The following is a 20,940-nucleotide window of genomic DNA, read 5'->3' on the forward strand; positions in this document are numbered from 1 at the left end:
CCTGGATAGATGTACTTCAGAAACTAGGAGACAATGGATGCAAGCCCAGACTACTATACCCAGCCAAGCTTTCATTCACTATAAATGGAGAAAACAAAATTTTCCAGGATAAAAACAAATTTAAACAATATGTAGCCACAAATCCAGCCTTACAGAAAGTAATAGAAGGAAAATCACAAACCAAGGAGTCCAACAATGACCACAATAACTCAGACATCTAGAGACCCTTCACCAACACAAAACAAAGAAGGGAAACACACAAACTCTACTACTAAAAAAGTGACTGGAGTTAACAACCACTGGTCATTAATATCACTTAATATCAATGGACTCAACTCACCTATAAAAAGGCACAGGCTAAAAGATTGGATACGAAAACAGGATCCAACATTCTGCTGTTTACAAGAAACATACCTCAACCACAAAGACAGGCACCTACTCAGAGTAAAGGGCTGGGAAAAGGCTTATCAAGCAAATGGACCCAAGAAACAAGCAGGTGTGGCCATACTAACAAACTGGACTTCAAACTTAAATCAATCAGAAAAGATAGAGAGGGACATTTTATACTCAAAACAGGAACAATCCATCAGGATGAAGTCTCAATCCTGAATATCTATACCCCTAATATAAAAGCACCCACGAACATAAAAGAAACATTACTAAAACTCAAGGCTGCCATCAAACGGCACACACTAATAGTAGGAGACTTCAACACTCCTCTCTCACCAATGGACAGGTCAATCAGACAGAAACCTAACAGAGAAATAAGAGAATTAATGGAGGTAATGAATCAAATGGACTTAACAGACATCTATAGAACATTCCACCCAAATAGGAAAGAATATACCTTCTTCTCTGCAGCTCATGGAACCTTCTCGAAAATTGACCACATACTAGGTAACAAAGCAAACTTCCACAGTTACAAAAAAAATATTCGTAACCTCCTGCATCTTATCAGACCACCATGGATTAAAGTTAGAATTCAACAACAATGCTACCCCCAGAAAGCCTACAAACTCATGGAAACTGAACAGTCAACTTCTGAACCACACCTGGATCAAGGAAGAAATAAAGAAAGAAATCAAAGTCTTCCTTGAATTCAATGAAAATAAAGAAACAACCTACTCAAACTTATGGGACACTATGAAAGCAGGCCTGAGAGGAAAGTTCATAGCACTAAGTGCCCACTTAAAGAAAACAGAGAAAGCACACATTGGAGACTTAACAGCCCACCTGAAAGCTCTAGAAAAAACAGAAGCAGACTCACCTAGGAGGAGTAGAAGACTGGAAATAATCAAACTGAGGGCGGAAATCAACAAAATAGAAACACAGAAAACAATCCAAAGAATCAATGAAACAAAAAGCTGGTTCCTGGAGAAAATCAACAAGATTGATAAACCCCTATCCAAACTAATCAAACGGCAGAGAGAGAATTTGCAAATTAATAAGATCAGAAATGTAAAGGGGGACATAACCACAGACACAGAGGAAATTCAAAGAATCATTAGATCTTACTACAAAAGCCTGTATGCCACAAAACTGGAAAATGCAAAAGAAATGGACACATTTTTAGATAAATACCATATACCAAAGTTAAACCAGGATCAGGTGAACAATCTAAATAGACCTGTTAGTCGCGAAGAATTAGAAGCGGTCATCAAAAACCTCCCTACCAAAAAAAGCCCAGGACCAGATGGTTTCAATGCGGAATTCTACCAGAACTTCCAAGAAGAGCTAATACCTATACTCCTTAATGTATTTCACAATATAGAAACAGAAGAGTCATTGCCAAATTCCTTTTATGAAGCTACAGTCACTCTGATACCAAAACCACACAAAGACTCAACCAAGAAAGAGAATTACAGGCCAATCTCACTCATGAACATCGACGCAAAAATCCTCAACAAAATACTGGCAAACCGTATCCAAGAACACATTAGAAAAATTATCCATTATGATCAAGTAGGCTTCATCCCAGAGATGCAGGGCTGGTTCAACATATGCAAATCTATCAATGTAATCCATCATATAAATAAATTGAAAGAAAAAAACCATATGATCATTTCATTAGATGCTGAAAAAGCTTTTGACAAAATTCAACATCCCTTTATGATAAAAGTCTTGGAGAGATTAGGGATACAAGGGTCATACCTAAATATAATAAAAGCTATTTACAGCAAACCGACAGCTAACATCAAACTAAACGGAGAGAAACTCAAAGCCATCCCACTAAAATCAGGAACACGGCAAGGCTGTCCACTCTCTCCATACCTCTTCAATATAGTGCTTGAAGTTCTAGCAATAGCAATAAGACAACATAAGGGGATCAAGGGAATTCGAATTGGGAAGGAAGAGGTTAAACTTTCATTATTTGCAGATGATATGATAGTGTGCATAAGCGACCCCAAAAACTCCACCAAAGAACTCCTAAAGCTGATAAACACCTTTAGTATTGTGGCAGGATACAAGATTAACTCCAAAAAATCAGTCGCCCTCCTATACACAAAGGATATGGAAGCAGAGAGGGAAATCAGAGAAGCATCACCTTTCACGATAGCCACAAATAGCATAAAATATCTTGGGGTAACTCTAACCAAGGAAGTGAAAGATCTATTTGACAAGAACTTTAAGGAATTGAAGAAAGAAATTGAAGAGGATACCAGAAAGTGGAAGGATCTCCCTTGCTCTTGGATTGGGGGGATCAACATAGTAAAAATGGCAATTCTACCAAAGGCAATTTATAGATTCAATGCAATCCCCATCAAGGTCCCATCAAAATTCTTCACCGATCTTGAGAAGACAATAATCAACTTTATATGGAAAAACAAAAAACCCAGGATAGCCAAAACAGTCTTATATAATAAAGGAACTTCTGGAGGCATTACCATCCCTGACTTCAAACTCTACTACAGAGCTACAGTATTGAAAACAGCTTGGTATTGGTATAAAAACAGAGAAGTCGACCAATGGAATCGTATAGAAGACCCAGACTTTAACCCACAAACCTATGAACACCTCATTTTCGATAAAGGAGCTAAAAGTATACAACGGAAGAAAGAAAGCATCTTCAACAAATGGTGCTGGCACAACTGGATGTCAACCTATAGAAGAATGAAAATTGACCCATATCTATCACCATGCACAAAACTCAAGTCCAAATGGATCAAAGACCTCAATATCAGTCCGAACACACTGAACCTTGTAGAAGAGAAATTGGGAGGTACCCTACAACACAAGGGCACAGGCGATCGATTCCTATGTATAACCCCAGCAGCACAGACATTAAGGGCAACATTGAATAAATGGGACCTACTGAAACTGAGAAGCTTCTGTAAAGCAAAGGACACTGTCACTAAGACAAAAAGGCAACCCACTGACTGGGAGAAGATCTTCACCAACCCCGCAACAGACAAAGGTCTGATCTCCAAAATATATAAAGAACTCAAGAAACTAGACTTTAAAATGCTAATTAACCCAATTAAAAAAATGGGGCACTGATCTGAACAGAGAATTCTCAACAGAAGAAGTTCAAATGGCCAAAAGACACTTAAGGTCATGCTCAACCTCCTTAGCGATCAGGGAAATGCAAATCAAAACAACTTTGAGATATCATCTTACACCTGTCAGATTGGCTAAAATCAAAAACACCAATGATAGCCTCTGCTGGAGAGGTTGTGGAGGAAGGGGTATGGATAGGGGCGCAGGGAAGCACATATCATCCCACCCTCATCCATTGCTGGTGGGAATGCAAACTTGTGCAACCACTTTGGAAAGCAGTGTTTTGGTTTCTCAGAAAATTCGGGATCAACCTACCCCTGGACCCAGCAATACTACTCTTGGGAATATACCCAAGAGATGCCCTTTCATATGACAAGGGCATTTGTTCAACTATGTTCATAGCAGCATTATTTGTAATAGCCAGAACCTGGAAACAACCTAGATGTCCTTCAATGGAAGAATGGATGAAGAAAGTGTGGAATATATACACATTAGAGTACTACTCAGCAGTAAAAAACAATGACTTATCAAAATTTGCATGCAAATGGATGGAAATAGAAAATAGTATCCTGAGTGAGGTAACCCAGACCCAAAATGATGAACAAGGGATATACTCACTCATAATTCGGTTCTAGCCATAAATAAAGGTCAGTGAGTATATAATTTGTTATCCTAAAGAAGCTAGATAAGAAGGTGAACCCAAAGAAAAACATATAGCTATCCTCCTGGGTATGGGAAGTAGACAAGATTGCCAGGCAAAAATCGGGATCTTAAGGGTGGGGTGGGAGGGGGTAAGGGGAGATGGGGATAGAAAAGTGAGAAGGGTAGGATGGGGAGAACTTGGGGCAATGGGATGATTGGGATAAAGGAAGGTTGGATAGGGGCGCAGGGAAGCACATATCTTAATTAAGGGAGCCATCTTAGGGTTGGCAAGAGACTTGGACCTAGAGGGGCTTCCAGGTGCCCAAGGCGAGGTCCCCAGTTAGTTCCTGGGGCAGCTGAGGATAGGGAACCTGAAATGATCCTATCCTATAGCCATACTGATGAATATTTTGCATATCACCATAGAACCTTCATCTGGCGATGGATGGAGATAGAGACAGAGACCCACACTGGAGCACCGGACTGAGCTCTCAAAGTCCCAATGAGGAACAGAAGGAGGGAGAACATGAGCAAAGAAGTCAGGACCACGAGGGGTGCACCCACCCACGGAGACAGTGGGGCTGATCTATTGGAGCTCACCAAGGCCAGCTGGACTGTGTCTGAAAAAGCGTGGGATAACATCGGACTCCCTGAACATGTCGGACAATGAGGGCTGCTGAGAAGCCAAGGACAATGGCCACTGGGTTTTGATCCTACTTCATGTTCTGGCTTTGTGGGAGCCTAGCCAGTTTGGATGTTCTCCTTCCTAGACCAGGATGGAGGGGGGAGGACTTTGGACTTTCCACAGGGCAGGGAACCTTGACTGCTCTTCAGACTGGAGAGGGAGGGGGAGAGGAGTGGGGGGAGGGGGAGAGGAGTGGGCGGAGGGGGGGAGGAGTGGGAGGCTGGGAGGAGGCAGAAATTTTTTTTTCTCAATAAAAAAAAGGGTGTGTGTGTGTGTGTGTGTGTGTGCGCGCGCGCGTGCGCATGCACACACACACACACACACACACACACACACACACACCTTTTTAGCACCACAAAGGGAGGCGCCTCAGCCTCAGAGTTTAGCTGCTTTAAATCTTCACTTTATGAATGGGGAAAATGAAGCTCACCTGGGAATATTGTATAGGACTCTCCTGGACAACAGTGCCACCATCTTTATAAATTCAGCCATGACTGTTTGCAAAAGATCATTACAACTTGTTGGCTATTGATAGTCCCTCATAGAAGGAGGGGTGGGGAGGGTCATGGTTTTGCCACCCAAATAGCCAGCTGACTCTCCCAACTGGTTGTAATCAGTTCTGCTCTGATTGCGTGTAGCCTCAGGGATGAGTTAGAAGTATATATAATGGGAAGAACAGGGATGGGTCCTGTGTGTGTAGCCATGGGGAGGAAAACCAATAGGAGTACTTTAAGGTTATCCATTGCTCTGTAAGCAATTCTAGGAGAATCACTGGTTCCCCAGAGTGAACTTTGCTGGAAACCTGCCTCAGTTTGTGTTTGGAACCTTTGCAGGAGGGATAGGCAGTGTTTGCTTCTTCGGCAGGGAAGAAATTTTAGCAAGGGGGAGAAAGGCAAGAAATGAGGGAGGAAGCTCATTATAGTGTGTGATGAGGAGAGATGAGGTAGGTGGGGAGAGGGGGCCAGAACATGATGGTACTTGAGTGCCCAGCTTAGAGCTTGGTCTCTTCATGGAGGTGGTGAAGGCTGCTGGAAGGTCCTGGCAGGGAGCATTGGAAAGATGATGGTTCTGTGGGTGAGGGGCTGTGGGATATGACTAGGTTGGGGACTAGGGTGTCAGGAAGTAAGAAAGGGTGAGGGAGATAAAGGCATTTGGTGGTGGGTGGAAGGGATTAGAGGAACTTTTGGATGGGTGAGGGGAAAGGAGGAAAAGTTGGGGAGATGAATACCCTGGCAGGTCATTGCAGAGGAAAATGGAGGTGTGGAAATTTAGCTAGGGATGGGTACCCTGCTGCGGCACCATCTTAGATGTAGGGACTGGTGATGTGGGAGTGTCATATATCAATCTGTTGATTTCATTGGTTAAGCAATAAAGAAACTGCTTGGCTGGCCCTCATAGCTTAGAACATAGGTGGGTGGAGTAAACAGAACAGAATGCTGGGAGGAAGAGCAAGTGAGCTCAGAGACTTGACAGCTCTCCTCTTGGGGGCAGATGCCTGAGAGACACCTGAGAGACACCATGTCCCGCTCCCGGGCAGACACACACGATGAAGTTCCGACCCAGGATGGACGTAGGCTAGAATCTTCCCAGTAAGCACACCTAGCTGTGCTACATAGAATATTAGAAATGGGCTGGTCCAGGTACGAGAGTTAGCCTAGAAGAGGCTAGATAGAAATGGGCCAAGCAGTGTTTAAATGAATACAGTTTGTGTGTTGTTATTTCGGGCATAAGCTAGCAGGCGGCCGGGGTGCTGGGGATGCAGCCCCGCCGCTCAAATTACTACAGGCTGGGACCAGGTGAGCAAGGATGGGAGGGCTGAGGTGTTGACTGGGACAGTAAGGTGATCCAGCCTGCATGTTTGGACCCCAGCATAAAGACTTGGCTTGTGATGCCCTGGTCACAGTCAAGTGTTCTAGTAAAATAGCACACCCCACCCTCAAGCTCTGAGGCATCAGCCACTGAAAAGGAAGTCAGATGACTGAGCCCCGGACCCTAGACTGTCCAAGCTCCTCTCTGCTTCTGTAACCTCATGACTCTTAGAAGAACCTGACATTGAGGGTGCAAACTTACTGTTAAATGCTGGGCGACATGACAAGGAAAAGAACCTTATTGACCAACATGGACAACTGGCCACTGCATGCTGGAAGCGTCCACTCAGTGGTCTGCATTATTTCCACGGCTCCATTCCTTCTGTGATAACGAGTGCCGCACTGGCTCTATTTATGTCAGAGCCTTTCAAGTTCTTTCTAGTAATTAGTTCTTTGGCCATCAAGTTGGTCCTCGGCAGGACTACATTAACATGCTTATTTATATCTCATTGGGCACATACATCCTCTTGTTAGTAAGGCCTATGGTCCCCCAAAGTATCAGTGTGGAAACTTGAATTGACCCATCCTTTTCTCAGCCTGTCTTTGTGAAGGTCAGCCCTGAAGTAGGCTGCCTCTCTGTTACTATCCCTCTACCCGCCCCTCCCTGCCAGCTCATGATTCTTTTATCACTTCGATTTTAGAGAATCAGGACCACAGAGTTGAAGTGTTGGGATTGTTCTGTGGGAGGAGATAAGGTAGTGAAGAAGGCCTTCCAGGCTGAGGGGTTCGGCATGTCCTGATCCCTGTGGGGGATGGAGGCCAACGGCTTTCAGACCAAGGATCTAAAAATAGAGATTATGCGGGTGGGTCTCACTTGAGTGAAATAATTCTATGGCAACTGTTGGAGGTTGGTGGCAGGAGGAGAGGCGAGGAGGCAACAGGTCTGAGTGTAAGTAGCATCCACACCCTCAATTATAAATCTCCTCTGACCAGGGCCATCATTTCAGAGCCCAATGCAAAATTAAAAAGTTGGAGCATGTAGTTAAAAAATTAGCTAGAATGGAGTAATACTTGATTGTGTACTATAGTAAAGGACTTACGTATACTGCATTGTGGGTAAATCTCAAAAGCATTAGGTTGGCTATGGGGATGGCTCAGCAGGTAAAGGCACTGGCTTCCTAACCTGGCAAGCTGAGTTCAAACCTTAAATCCCATGATTGAAGGAGAGAACCGATCCCTGAAAAAGTTGTCACTTAACCTCCACATGTGCATCATGGCGGCACAAACATCCCCTTCCCTCCAGACATAGCAACCAATAAATGTAAAAAGCATCGCTCCCCCCAGTTATGCTAAGAGAAGGAAGGCAATTGCAAAAGGTCACATATTCTATGACCCGCTCATTAAAATTTCCAGAATATAGAAGTGCATGGAGACAGAAGGCAGGTTATTGATTTCAGAGTGCAGGGTAGGAACATGGAGAATGGTAGTTTGACGGGCACGAAGTTTTCTTTTAGGGTGATAAATGTTTCAGAAATCAACAAAAATGAGGGCTAGGGAGATGGCTCAGTAACTAAGAGCATTTATTGCTCTTGTAGAAGACTTGAATTCGATTCCCAGAACCCATATTGGGTGGCTCACAGTCCCCTGTAACTCCAGTTCCAGGGGGATCTGATGCTTCCCATCTCTAAGGGCACCTGCATTTGTGTGCACGGACCCCCACACAGACACAAACACATGCACACATACACGTAATTTAAAACAAACAACCTTTTAAGGCAAATGGAAAAAGAGACCAAGAAAAACAAATTGTGATTGAAAATGCCACAATGACCTAGTGCTGTAATTAAAAAGCTTAAACACAGCAAAGTAAAACACCAGAGAGAGCTGGATAATGGAGCTGGATGACATGTGTACCAAATGCCATTCAGCTCTTCATTTTAAGATGCTCAGCCTTACCTGGCAGGGAGGACACCGCAACAACGACAGTGGTTTTTCCACCCTCTGTTGTACTCTGAGTGCACTGACCCCTGACATTTCCCCAAATTTTCGAAACTTGACCTGTGTTATCTGTGGTAGTGGGGGGACTACATTCATGATAATCTCTTATATATACTGTTTTATTTTATTTATAATATATATATATATATATATATAAAATTTAAGTGGTCAGATTTATTTAGTAAATTTAGTTTTAGTAAAAAATACATTTAATATATTAAATATTGTTAATTATTTCAAGATGGCAGCACAAGAGGGTGCTAAGTCTAGTAGGGCCTTTCTCAGTGTAGAGCCCCATGTGGCTACTCAGGAATTTGGTCCCAGAGCCATCACGGCTCTGAGAAACTCAGACTAGAGCAACAAAAGGCAGAGGGATGAGGTCCCTACAAGTTGAAGCACATTTCTGGTGAATGCTGGTGGGTTGGTCCCTGATTTCTGAAGCCCCAGGAGTCCTGAGGCTTCAGAGACTTTCAATCCCAAGCAGACAGGGCCCTGCTTCCCATCAGCCACCAGATGAAGAGGGGTCTTATCCAAGGTCATGAGCATCTTAGCTTGATTCACTAGACCACCTACCCCATTCGTACTTCCTCTTCAGCCCTCTTTCAGGTCCTGCCACCTTGCTGTCATTTTGTGACTGGGCCTTTGCCTCCAGCCTTCTTTCCAGCGACAGCTCCGGTTTATAAAAACATGTTTATCCAGCCCTGGTCTGTGCTAATGATCTGCCCCTGTTCACAGATGCAGAGACAAGCTGGATCACGGAGGGTCTTGTTATCTCTTGTTTTAAAGCTCCAAAGAAGACTGTGATGCCACCAAAGTTTGAGTCAGTACAAAAGGCTTCTGCCCTCCGGGACCACCTAGCAGTCTTCCGGTTGCACAAGCCTGAAGCAGCGCTAATGGTGACACCACAAAGGCTTGCTTGAAGGGGACCACTTGGCCTCCAGCATACAGTCTGTCGCCAGATGTATCAGAAAGGTCACCCTACCCAGGTTGCTCCAGCTGTTCCCACTGTCAGGATACACCTGACAAATGCCAGGTCAAATCCTTCCAGTGCCCTGGGCAGTGTGGGAGCTTTGAGCAGATAGCCCCAAGTCCCAAGGCCTGCCTCCTGGGTCACCAATGGGCACTGTCCCCTTGGAGGCTCCTGCCTGGCTCGTCAGGGTATGTTGCTTTTGGAGTTGCCTTTCTCAGGGCTTCTGGGACCAACTGTGCTTGCCACATGGGCAGGCCACCTAGTGGGATCCTGTAGATCCAGATGGCAGAACTCCCATTTGACCCCAATCTACTGTGTTATTGGGGAGTGTTCTGGGGCTAACCTTGGAATTGTCTTCATTTCTCAAGGAGAAGAGAGTGGGAGGGGGAGAGAGACAGAGACAGACAGAGAGAGACAAAGAGAGACAGATGAGAGAGAGAGAGAGGGAGAGGGAGAATAAGGCAGAAATGGACAGCTACGAATACCTGGTTCTTTGTACCAGACAAGACACCAGCAGTTTGTTACCACCATTAATTCTTTGATACATACTTCCTGTTTTCACTAACACACATTCATTGTTGGTGTTGGGTTGCACAAGGACACTTTCATTCAAGTATGTAATACACTTTGGGCATGACACCCATTCACCCTGCTCATTTCTGAGCACCCTCATGTTAACCCTCGCTTCCTCTGGACAGTTTTGCTTCCACTTCCGCGTCACCATTAGTTCTATGTTAGCTGCACGAGCAAGGTCATCTCTCCTGTTTGCAGATGATTGAGACGAGAGGGACTCATCCGTTGGCCTAAGTCTGCAATTCCAACTCTGATGACTGGGAAGTGACTGGTTCTGACTTTTGTTTCTGCTTGCGACCATTGCCATAACAAGCACCTACAAACTACATAGCTTGAAAACTAAACCCCTACACTTACTTATCCTGCAGTTCTAGAAGTTAGAAGCCTGAGGGGGGCCTCAGTGGTTAAGATCCCAGGGCTGGCAAGACATACTCCTTACGGCTTTGAGGGCAGAATCTATTGCCTAGCCTCCGTGGCTTGTAGGGGTTGCCTGCGTGCCTTGGCTTTTGACCAAAACATCCCTATGCCTTCATCTCTCTGGTTCTCTGGCCACAACCATGAAAGGATCTCTGTTAATGAGGACTCACATGACTAGGCTGGACCATCCAGACAAACCAGGATGACCTTCTTCCATCCCAGAGTCCTTGACACGAGTCATGTGGTAAAAGTCCTTGTTGCCACATAGATACATAGGCAGTCACACATGCTGGATATTAGGACATGGGTCTCTCTCTCGCTTGCACATTTGTGTGTGTGTGTGTGTGTGTGTGTGTGTGTGTATGTGGCTTATGGGCTACGGGCACCTTTAGAAGTACCTTCATTCTGTTCTTCATCCTGTGATAGTTACTATTATCAACTTGATAGCATCTAGAAACATCTATGAGACAGACCTCCAGGCATGTCAGTGAGCGATTTTCTAGATTACGTTTAGGTTGGAAGACTGACCCAGAATGTGGGTGGCACCATTCTATGTGTTGGAGTCCCGGACTGCATCAAAAGGTCACAGTGAACCGGAAGTTCATCTCTCTTCACCTCCTGACTGCAGATGTAATGTGAGAAGCTGCCACAGGCTCCTGCCACTATGCCCTCCCCACCTTCATGGACTATGCCCTCCCCACCATCATGGACTATGCCCTCCCCACCATCATGGACTATGCCCTCACTCTGTGAGCCAAAATAAACCTTCCCATCTCCTTAGGTTGTCACACCAGTGGGAAAAGTAACTATTGTAAGGCCCTTCAAGAACAACACATTTCTGATGCAGGAGGTGAAGAGCCACGTTCCTCTAAAGCTTGTGTCTTGACATGGTTTGGAAGAGTGTTCACATATCTCAGATGAGCTGTGTTTTCAGGTGGTGTATGTGCACATGTGTGTGTGTTTGCTTAGTTTATACTAGTGACTCAGACGTTTTGGATGAGTACAACAAATTCCAGAACTACACTTCATTAACCACCATCCTTACATTTCATCTAGTTCGGGTTGCATTAACACGGGATTGCGGGACCAGAGGGCAGGCTTGAAGCTAAATCATCCAGTTCAAACTTCCGATTAGTCCATCAGAGCATTTGAGATGTAGATGCAAATGTCTCCCCCTAATGGACTTCTGGCCCGACAGAGTGTGTGTCTCTGATTGCTGCTGTTTACATTAAGGATTTCCAGTCCTTAGGACATTTGCAGACTTGGCTACTCTCTCTAGCTGGCTTGCTCCAGGGATCTCCCATCTCTGCTTCAGTGGGGCTAGGATTACAGGTGGCCCACTATTCCTGCCTGGTGTTTAAGTGAGAGACAGAGAGCTGAAGTCCGGTCCTCACATGTGTGTGGCAATCTCTTTGCCCACTGAGCCATCTCTCACAGCCCCTCCCTCCTTCTGTAGGCATCTCACACGAAGTTTTTTTTTCTGATTTATTTATTTATTATTTATTTGCTTTTGTTTTTGACACAGGGTCCTTCTACAAAGCCTAAGCTAGCCTGGAACTTACTATGCAGCCCAGCCTGGCTTTCAACTTCACTTTAAGAGGAGAGAGGGCCTGCTTTTCGTCCTGGTTGCTCAGCTAGCTTGGGAATTTTAAAAAATTAAATTAGTAAAAATTAAAATAATTTCAACATTTCCCTCTTCCCTATCTTCCCACTATCCCCTCTCATGTCTCTCCCTTTCAGCTCCTTCCATGCCCCCACTCCCTTTCAAATTGATATCCTCTTTTTGATTATTATTGCTACATGTATATGCATAAATATATACATACAGTCTGCTGAGTATGTTTAGTGTGACTTGTGTGTATGTGATTTTAGGGATGATCATTTTGTATAGGATAACCAATCAGGAGCTTCATCCCTGGAAGGGGCTAATTCTCCCTCTCTTAGCAGTTACTTGTAACCAGTCTTTCTCTATCCCGACTGCCAGCTCCCGAATAACCCCACGGAGATTTTTTTTATTAATTAGCTTAGGCTTGTTCCTAACTAGTTCTTATAATTTAAAGTAACCCATATATATTAACTTACATTCTTTATGGGCTTGGTAACCTTTACTCTGTACTTTCTCTGCATCTGGCTGAGGACTCCACCCTTCTTCTTCCCAGAGCTCTCTGTCCCAAGAAGTCCCACCTAACCTCTTCTGCCTCTTCTGCCTAGCTAATGGCTATTGAGTTCTTTATTAAACCAATCAAAGTGACAATACCGAAATAGTCCACAACAGTTACTAGATATCTGTAATTCTTTGTCTAAAGTGGGATCCCATGAGATTTCCACCTCCCATATTGGGAGGCCTATTGATATTAACATTGTTCAGGTCTTGTTTAGACACCCATGTTGATGAGACTTCATGGGCGTAGCTTCACTGTCACATGTTGGACAATGCAATATCTCACAGCAAACCTTCTTGTCCTCCAGCTCTTGCAGTCTTTCTGCTCCTTCTTCCAAGATGGTCCCCACACGAAGTTGTATTATAGACGTATCCATTGTAGTTGGGCTCCCCACGATCTTTGTTATCATCTTCATTATGACTTGTGGTTTTTCCTTTTGCAGTAAAAAGAAGCTTCTCAGATGAGAGGTGAGAACTATACTTATGGAGATGGGACTTAAAAAAACCGACTAAAATAAGGCCCGCATGAGTGGTTCTAGTGCAATGTGACTGGTGTCCTTATGAGAAGTGAGCTCAGAACACAGGTGTGCATGTACACAAAGGAAGACTGTGTACGGGTGCGGTGGGAAGGTGACCATCCACAAGCCCAGGAGACAGCTCTCATAAGAAAACCACCAGCTAACTCTTGGACCTTGTTCTTCCAGGCCCAGAAGCACAACAAGAAGAAACTTTGAAGCCACTGAGTCTTGGTTGCCCTAATAACCCAATACTGGGTCTGTCTCAGTGATGGCCTCTCCTTCCTAGAGGGACTTATTCTATGTGACTACTGCATTTAGTGACTAAGGACACAGGGGGTGCCTACAAAGCAGAAAACCAACTAGAATCAAGTTCCCAGCAGGCTGCCCATGGGACAGCTTATGTCAGACGTTTGACAACACCCTTGCTCTTCCGGAAAGGTGGGTCCTGATTTTCATGTCTCTTTGGTTGATTCCCTTAACTCCATCTGGGCTCTGGGGTTTCTGTCCCTTCAACCTTCTTCTAGGTTGTGTGTGTGTGTGTGTGTGTGTGTGTGTGTGTGGTGTGACACATGTAGACAAATTAGAATTGGCTTGGCTCTTGAGTATGTCTAGCTGCTGGGATCCAGTGGAAGGTGATGGTTTCTGAGCCATCCCTGGTTCCTGGCTGACTCAGGTTAGGGCCTGATCCCCAAATACAGTTGGAAGGATATCCATGGTGGACTTTGGTGGCTTCAAGTCTCTTGCTCCTGAGGTATGGCTTAGGGTCTCATGTGCCTTTTTGGGGCCCACTTCTGTGAAATTCAGGGGCTGAAGTTCATGTTAGCTGGATGCCTGAGCAATCTTAGCAGAAGAAAGATCAAAGTTCACTCCTTTCTGAGGGTTTAGCTCAGATGGTGTTTCCAGACAGCAATTGATTATACACATTGGGAAAGGCCAGTGTAGAAAGCCGACACGGCCACTGATTGGCTGGCCAAGGTAACTGGGAACAAAGAAGATGGGAGGGAGGGAGGCAAGTGTCTAGGAGGAAGGGTCCCAGGGTGGACCCTTATCACTGACAGCTGGCTTCCTTCTCGGCTCAGTGCTAGAGGCCCAAATCAGTTGTCTTGGCTACAGGGCACATTTTCTTATAAGAGCAGAGGACAGATGCCTTAATGTGTATCACTGTGAAGTTTGGGGGACATGACGGGAAGCAAGGGGTTCACACAGCCAGAGTGAAAGCTTGATCTATATGAGGCAGGTGATTTACAGGAGGAGAGAGGAGCAGGCATGTTCCCATGGCTTTTCCATCTCTGGCTGAATCGCACCCCTGAGCCCTCTGTGTCAGCTGTTGGTTCTAATGAATAACACTGGTGAGAATACTGTAATAATGTTAGCTCTGAGCTCCTCCGGTGCAAGACCCCAAATTAAAGCCCAGTATTGTGTCATCTTGTGAAATAGCAAGGACCTCAAAGATCCTTACTTAAATTCTCCTCTCCACTCTGCTCCTGCTGAGAGGGTTCACCAAATAGCCAGCCAGCCTTCCTTATCCAGGGGACTCTGGGCAATTCCTGCTTATCCCCAGTGGCTCAGTCCTCTATTAATTCATGGACTCATTCAAACAAGCCCATTTATACCTGACCCTCTTGAGGCTGGTGTTCATTCTTTCTAAGTACAAGGCCCATATGGCCCTGTGTGGTATACTGTCTCTTCCTGACCCAAGCTGTCCTTGTCATAAACTGCTAAGGTTGAGCATCTCCTTCACACTTGGGTAGGTGGGAATCTTCTTCATCAATCTTCTGCACAGGAGGCAAGATGGTCTCGCCAGCCATACTCTAACATCTAAGGTTCTCTTGAGAGTAAGCTGCCCCTCTCAATCTAATTTAGCTGACATTTTGGAGTTCCTCATATTAAGTTCTTGCTTGGTCAACTTGGAAGGCCCACTTGGGGGTCTTTTGTGTATGCTTCATGCTCTGACTTCTAAGTATATTCATGCTCTGACCTCTGAGTGTACTGCTCCCTCCTTCCTTTGACTCAGGGCACCAGGTCCAATCCCTTAGGAGTCCTCTTAGCAACTTGCTTATCCTTTTCTCTTAGCCTTAAGGACACAGACATTTCCCACAGAAATCTCTTTCTGATCACTGTCATGACTTCCTTTCTAAAAGAAGGAATGTATGAATAAGCAAGAGAGAGTCTTAGAGAGTGTGAGCCTCTGTATAATTAAGGAATTCAATTTGATGTTTACTAGTTATCTGTATCATTTAGAATAATAGATGTAGCTGTTACTACAACAAGGTTTATAGAACAAACAACTTCCTTGTCTCTCGTATTACAGTCTAAAGTAATGTTTTAAGTTAGAAGTAGCTCTGTCCAACATTATTTTTCAAGAGTTCAGGTGTGTGTGTGTGTGTGTGTGTGTGTGTGTGTGTGTGTGGCCAGAAGCTGATGTTGGGTATCTTCTTCAATTACTCTCCATTTTACCTTTTGAGGTAGGGTCTCTTCCTGAACTTGTCAATTTGACCAGGTTGACCAGTGTGCTCCCTGTCTCTTCTTCCCAGCATTGGAGTGCCAGGTGGATGTTGCTATGCCTGGTCTTTTATGTGGGTTCTGGGGATTGAACTCAGGTCCTCATGCTTGCATGGCAAGAACTTTACTGACTGAGCCTTCCTTCTATCACTGAGGCTCATCTTTGTCTGATTTCTGTTTGATTATTGTTATCTAATTGGTGGAAGAAGAAAAATGTAAAATCAACAAGATTATGAATTTCTCTGTGAACATTGAGAGAACGATGCTCATATCATGTCTGCATGCTTCATCGCTAGAGTCTGGGGCATCCACAGCCTCAAGGGAGGTGAGAGACACAGTCTTTGGCAGGAAGGGCACTTAGAATTACAAACATATCTTAGTTGCTTTTCTATTGTTGTGGTAAAAGAGCCATGGCCAAGGCAACTTATTTTAAGAAAGCATTTCATTTGGAACCTATGGTTCCAGAGGGTTAGAGTCCACAAGGGTGGAGCAAAGACATGGCGGCAGTGACAACTCAGATCTTATAGCTTGATCCCCAATTGCCAGTCAGAAAGAGAGAGGCACACTGAGAATGATGGGAGTTTTTGAAACTTTAAAGACCACCCTTGCTGGATACACCTCCTTCAACAAGAACACACCCCTTAATCCTTCCCAAACAGTTCCACCAACTGGGGGCCAAGTATCCAGATTTATGAGCCTAAGGTTGCTGTTTTCTATGTACATGAGTACTTCATCCAGCTCAATATACTTTTTAAAATTAAAGTAAAATGAAGCAGGTGGTATTCATTTTAATATTTTATCTTTACTGAATATATATGTAAAAATCATTTCAATACACAAAATCACTAATGAGACATTTTATACTTATTTTTATATCGCCTTTTAAATCCAGTGAGTTAATTTGTATTTCCTCTAAATCTCTCCCACCATCTGCATTTCAAATCCTTAGCTATCAAATGTGACTTGAGGCTGTGAATTGATCAACACAGTTCTGTATCGTCTCTCAGAAGGTTACCAGGGGCACCAAACTACATTTTCTGGTGGTCTGCATGTATTCATGAACACATGCGTATTGGCTTTCTCTCTGTATGTTAGCGCCCCACATTGCAATGGAACAAGTTCCTACAAGCACTTCCAAAATCCATGTCTGCTTTTGGGGCCCCCTTCCTAAGAACACGAGATCAAATGTTCTCCAGAAGGCAATGCCAGGGTGAAAGTCCTAGGAGAATTGTTGGGGCAGCACTGGAGCTGGGGGTCCGTCCACTCATTCATTCATTTTCTTTAAGTCTTAAGTGAGCACTGTTCTACAAGGAATGGTCTATTACTGCCATCATAGAACTGCAGCTTTCTGGGGCAGCTCTACAAGGTTCTGTGAATCAGACTAAGATTTTGGTCACGTGTTGCGCAGCATCCTTTCCAGCCCATTGACACCACCTCCCATGATTCATCTGTGCCTCAGAGAAGCAGCTCACGTTGTTAATTGCCCATATCCCATGGCATGCCACTCCCCAAAGCTGCAAATCAAGGTTTTTGTGACATCTCTTCCCTAGCAGTGACTTGTGATTAGGTTGTTGTTCCTAAAAAAGGTCCATCCCTCATCATCTTTGCAATTTCCCCTTGATTTTCTTGTTTGGTAAATTGCAGTTCCTTGGGTAAAGACTGGTTTGGGAGTCTCTTCACTTTCCCTGTCGTTACTCAGCCAGAAAACACACCTAAGACTCAGGCTGTGGGAAGCTACTTCAGAGACCATGTAGGTCCAGTGCTTTCAGAGATGGGAAAACTGAGAACTAGGAAGGGGGAAATTGCTTGCCCCAAATCACATAGTTTTCATTTTATCTTTTTGGCTTCATTCCAAACTCTAGTCTTTGGCTCTTAGAGCTGGACCAGCTAGGCAAATGTTGTGCTATATGACTTATAACTGGCTTTGAGGTACCATGGAAAGGAAGTGTTTCTTCCCATGATATTAGAAAATGTTTGGATCCTGAATAGCCCACAGGTAGTTGGAGCACGCCAACAAATGTGAGGATGACTCTGAATTCTAGCTCTATGGACAGCTGTGTAACTCTGAGGGGGGTACCCAGCTTCTCTGAGTATGAGTTTCTGTTTTGGGGGGCATTTTTGAGTCAAGGTCTTATTATGTAGCCCTGGCTATCCTGGAACTCACTTTGTAGACCAGGCTAGCCTCAAACTCATTGAAATCCACCTGCCTCTGCCTCTTGAGAACTGAAGGCCTGCACCACCATGCCTGACACCAGTTTCCATCTTAACAGTGGTAGTAACAACTGTGCCACCTTGGTTTCCTGCTCATCTGGCTGATACCTTCTCATTCTTCAGATGTCTGCTCCCCAGTGACCTCTTTTGAGAAGTCTTTTTGGTTCCCTGATGAGTCCAGAATACTTACTGTATCACCACATATCTCTGTGGAGTATTGGCCTCAGTGGCCAGTACAGAGTGATAGATGTCATCATGCCATTTTCATGCTTATGTGTCATGCTCATCTCCCTCCCCCACTGCCCTCCCTCATGTCCCCCTCTGGCTGGATCCCTTGATAGCCTTCCCTATTGCTTTCATACACTTGTGTTTTATTGCCCTCCTCAAAATCTTGTCCTCCCTCCCCATGATCCTCTTTCTAGTCTCAAGATCTATACACTTGTATAAATACATGCACATACACACATAATTTTAAACCTAAATCCAGCATATTTGAGAAAGTACACAGTATTTATTTGTCTGAACCTGTGTTATTTTGTTTAACATAATGATGAGCCAGTTGCGTCCACTTTCCTGTATGTTACGATTTCAGTTTTCGTAGGCTACATAAATGCCTGTGTCTATATGCAAATCATGTTCTCTATCCATTCAGCTGTGGATGAACATGTAGGTTGGCTCCAGTTCCTGGCTATTGTGGATAGTGGAGCAATAAACATAGGCATGCAAGCATCTCTGTGATGTGTGAGTCCTTTGGGCATCAACCCAAGAGAGGCGTAGTTGAAGCACATGCTGCGTCTGTCTCCAGGTTTTTAAGGAACCTCCATACTGGCTTTCACCCTCACTAGCAGCAAAGCGGGGTTCATCTTTCCCCACAACCTCACCGTCATCGCTTCCCACCGTTTTCTTGCTGTTAGTCATTCTGACTGCAGTGAGATGGATTCTCAAGGCACTTTTAATTTGCATGTCCCTGATGACAAAGGATGCTGAGTGCTTTTCAAGTGTTTATTGACCATTTGGATTTCTTCTTTTGAGAACTATCTATTTTGTTCATCAGCCCATCTATCGATCGGATCATTTGTTTCTTAGTGTTTAATTGTGGCTGCGGTTCTCTATACATTTTATGGATTAATCTCTTGTGTGGCTGGCAGAGATGTTTTATCTTACTATACAGGCTGTCTTTTTACTCTGGTGATCATTTTTTGCCATGTAGAAGATTTTTTAATTTCATGTAACCTCGTTGACAGATTTTTGGGGTAATTTCTGATACTATTAGAGGCTTAATTTTTTTAATTTTAATTTTTTTATTTTTAGAAAAGTGCTTGTCTTTGCATATATCTTATAGGATTTTACCTATGTTTTTCTGTAGCCTGTGGCAGTTTCAAATTTTCCAGATTACATTAAATTTTTGATCCCATTTTGGATTGATCTTTTGTGTGTGTGTGTGTGTAGAGTGAGAAGTATGGATCTAGTCTCATTCTTTGTTAAAGAGACCATCTTTTCTTGAATGTTTGTTTTTGACAACCTTTTCAAGATTTGTCTGTAACTGTGTGGATTTATTTTTGGATTCCTTATCCTACTCCATTGGTTTGCACTTCTTGAGACAGTTCTATGCTGTTTACATTACTGTAGCTCTGCAGTGTAATTTAAATTAGATATTGTGATGTTTCCAGCATTGCTTTAGTTGTTTGGGGGTCTTTATTCTATAATGTGAATTTTAGGATTTTTTTCTGGTTCTGAAAAGAATGCCATTAGAAGTTTCAATAGGGATTATGTTGAATCTGTAGGTTGCTATCAGAAATATAATCATTTCCTTGGTTAGATTTATACAACATTTTTAAGAAGTTATTGTGAGTAGAATTTTCTCTTTGATTTCAGCCTAGGTGGGCTCATTATTGGTATATAGAAAAGCTACTCATTTTTGTAGGCTGATTTTGTATCCTGCTACTTTGCTGAAAGTGTTTATAAAGGCTAAAAGTTTTCTGCTGTGCTCTTTAAAGTCTTAAGTATAGGATTGTGTTGTCCACAAATAGTGATAATTTGACTTATTCTTTTCCTGTTTGTAACCTTTTATTTTTTTTCTTGTCTAGCTAAGACTCAGCACTGTGTTGAATAAGAGCTGAGAGAATTGTTGCTTTTGTCTTATTCCAGATTTTAGTGGAAATGGTTCTGACCTCCTCCACTTATTATAATGATGGCTTTAGGTTTGCTGTATAGTGTCTTTATCATATTGAGGTATGTTACTTCTCCTTTTATTTTTATTTCCCCAAAGCTTTTATTATGAAGGGATACTGAACTTTCTCAAGGCCTTTTTTACATTGACTGAGATGGTCACGTGGAGCCTGTCCTTAAGTCTACTTATGTGCTTGATTGTGGTTATTGACTTGTGTATGTTGAATAACCTTTTATTTCCAGAATGAGACTAACTTGCTCATGATATACAATCTTCTCAATGAACTTGGTTTTCAAGAATTTCATGGTAAATTTTTGTGTCTCTCTTCATCTGAAAGATAGGGCCGTAGTTTTCTTTTTTGCAGCTGTGTTCTTATCCACTTGTGTAAAGATGGCATTGCTCAGTGGATTTGGGAGTGTTCTTTCCTTTTTATTTCGTAGGAGAGTTTGTGAGGACTTCTTTGAAGCTTTGATAGTCTTGACAATGAATCCAGCTGGTCCTGGTCCTTGTTGGAAGGCCTTTTATTACAGCTTCTATCTTGCTGTTATGGATCTGTTTAAGTCGTTGATAGCCTCTTAATTTAATTTTTTGTGAGTATATACGTGTGATGTGTACCTGCATATATGTATGTGTAGGTACATGTGTGCGCAAGTGCTCATGTGAATGGAGGTGTGGGTTTGATGCTCATGTTTTCCTTAATTGTTTGCTGATTCTTGTGAATTCTTTGGTTGTTTTTCTGGTTGGTTGGATCATTGTTGGGTTTTTCTTTTTCCCCTATTAATGTAAT

The 20,940-nt window shown here is 43.5% G+C and overlaps 1 non-coding gene across 1 annotated transcript; it reads left to right on the forward strand.

The window, feature by feature from the left end:
- The first annotated feature begins 8,581 nt into the window (after positions 1–8,581).
- Positions 8,582–8,738, forward strand: LOC121460601. The gene has a single exon (XR_005976090.1). It is a non-coding gene; the product is annotated as a U1 spliceosomal RNA (small nuclear RNA).
- Positions 8,739–20,940: the final 12,202 nt, after the last annotated feature.

This window comes from Microtus oregoni, unplaced genomic scaffold, assembly GCF_018167655.1.
Source record: "Microtus oregoni isolate MIOR12 unplaced genomic scaffold, Mior012 000020F_ref0000438, whole genome shotgun sequence".
In the NCBI taxonomy this organism is placed as follows: domain Eukaryota; kingdom Metazoa; phylum Chordata; class Mammalia; order Rodentia; family Cricetidae; genus Microtus; species Microtus oregoni.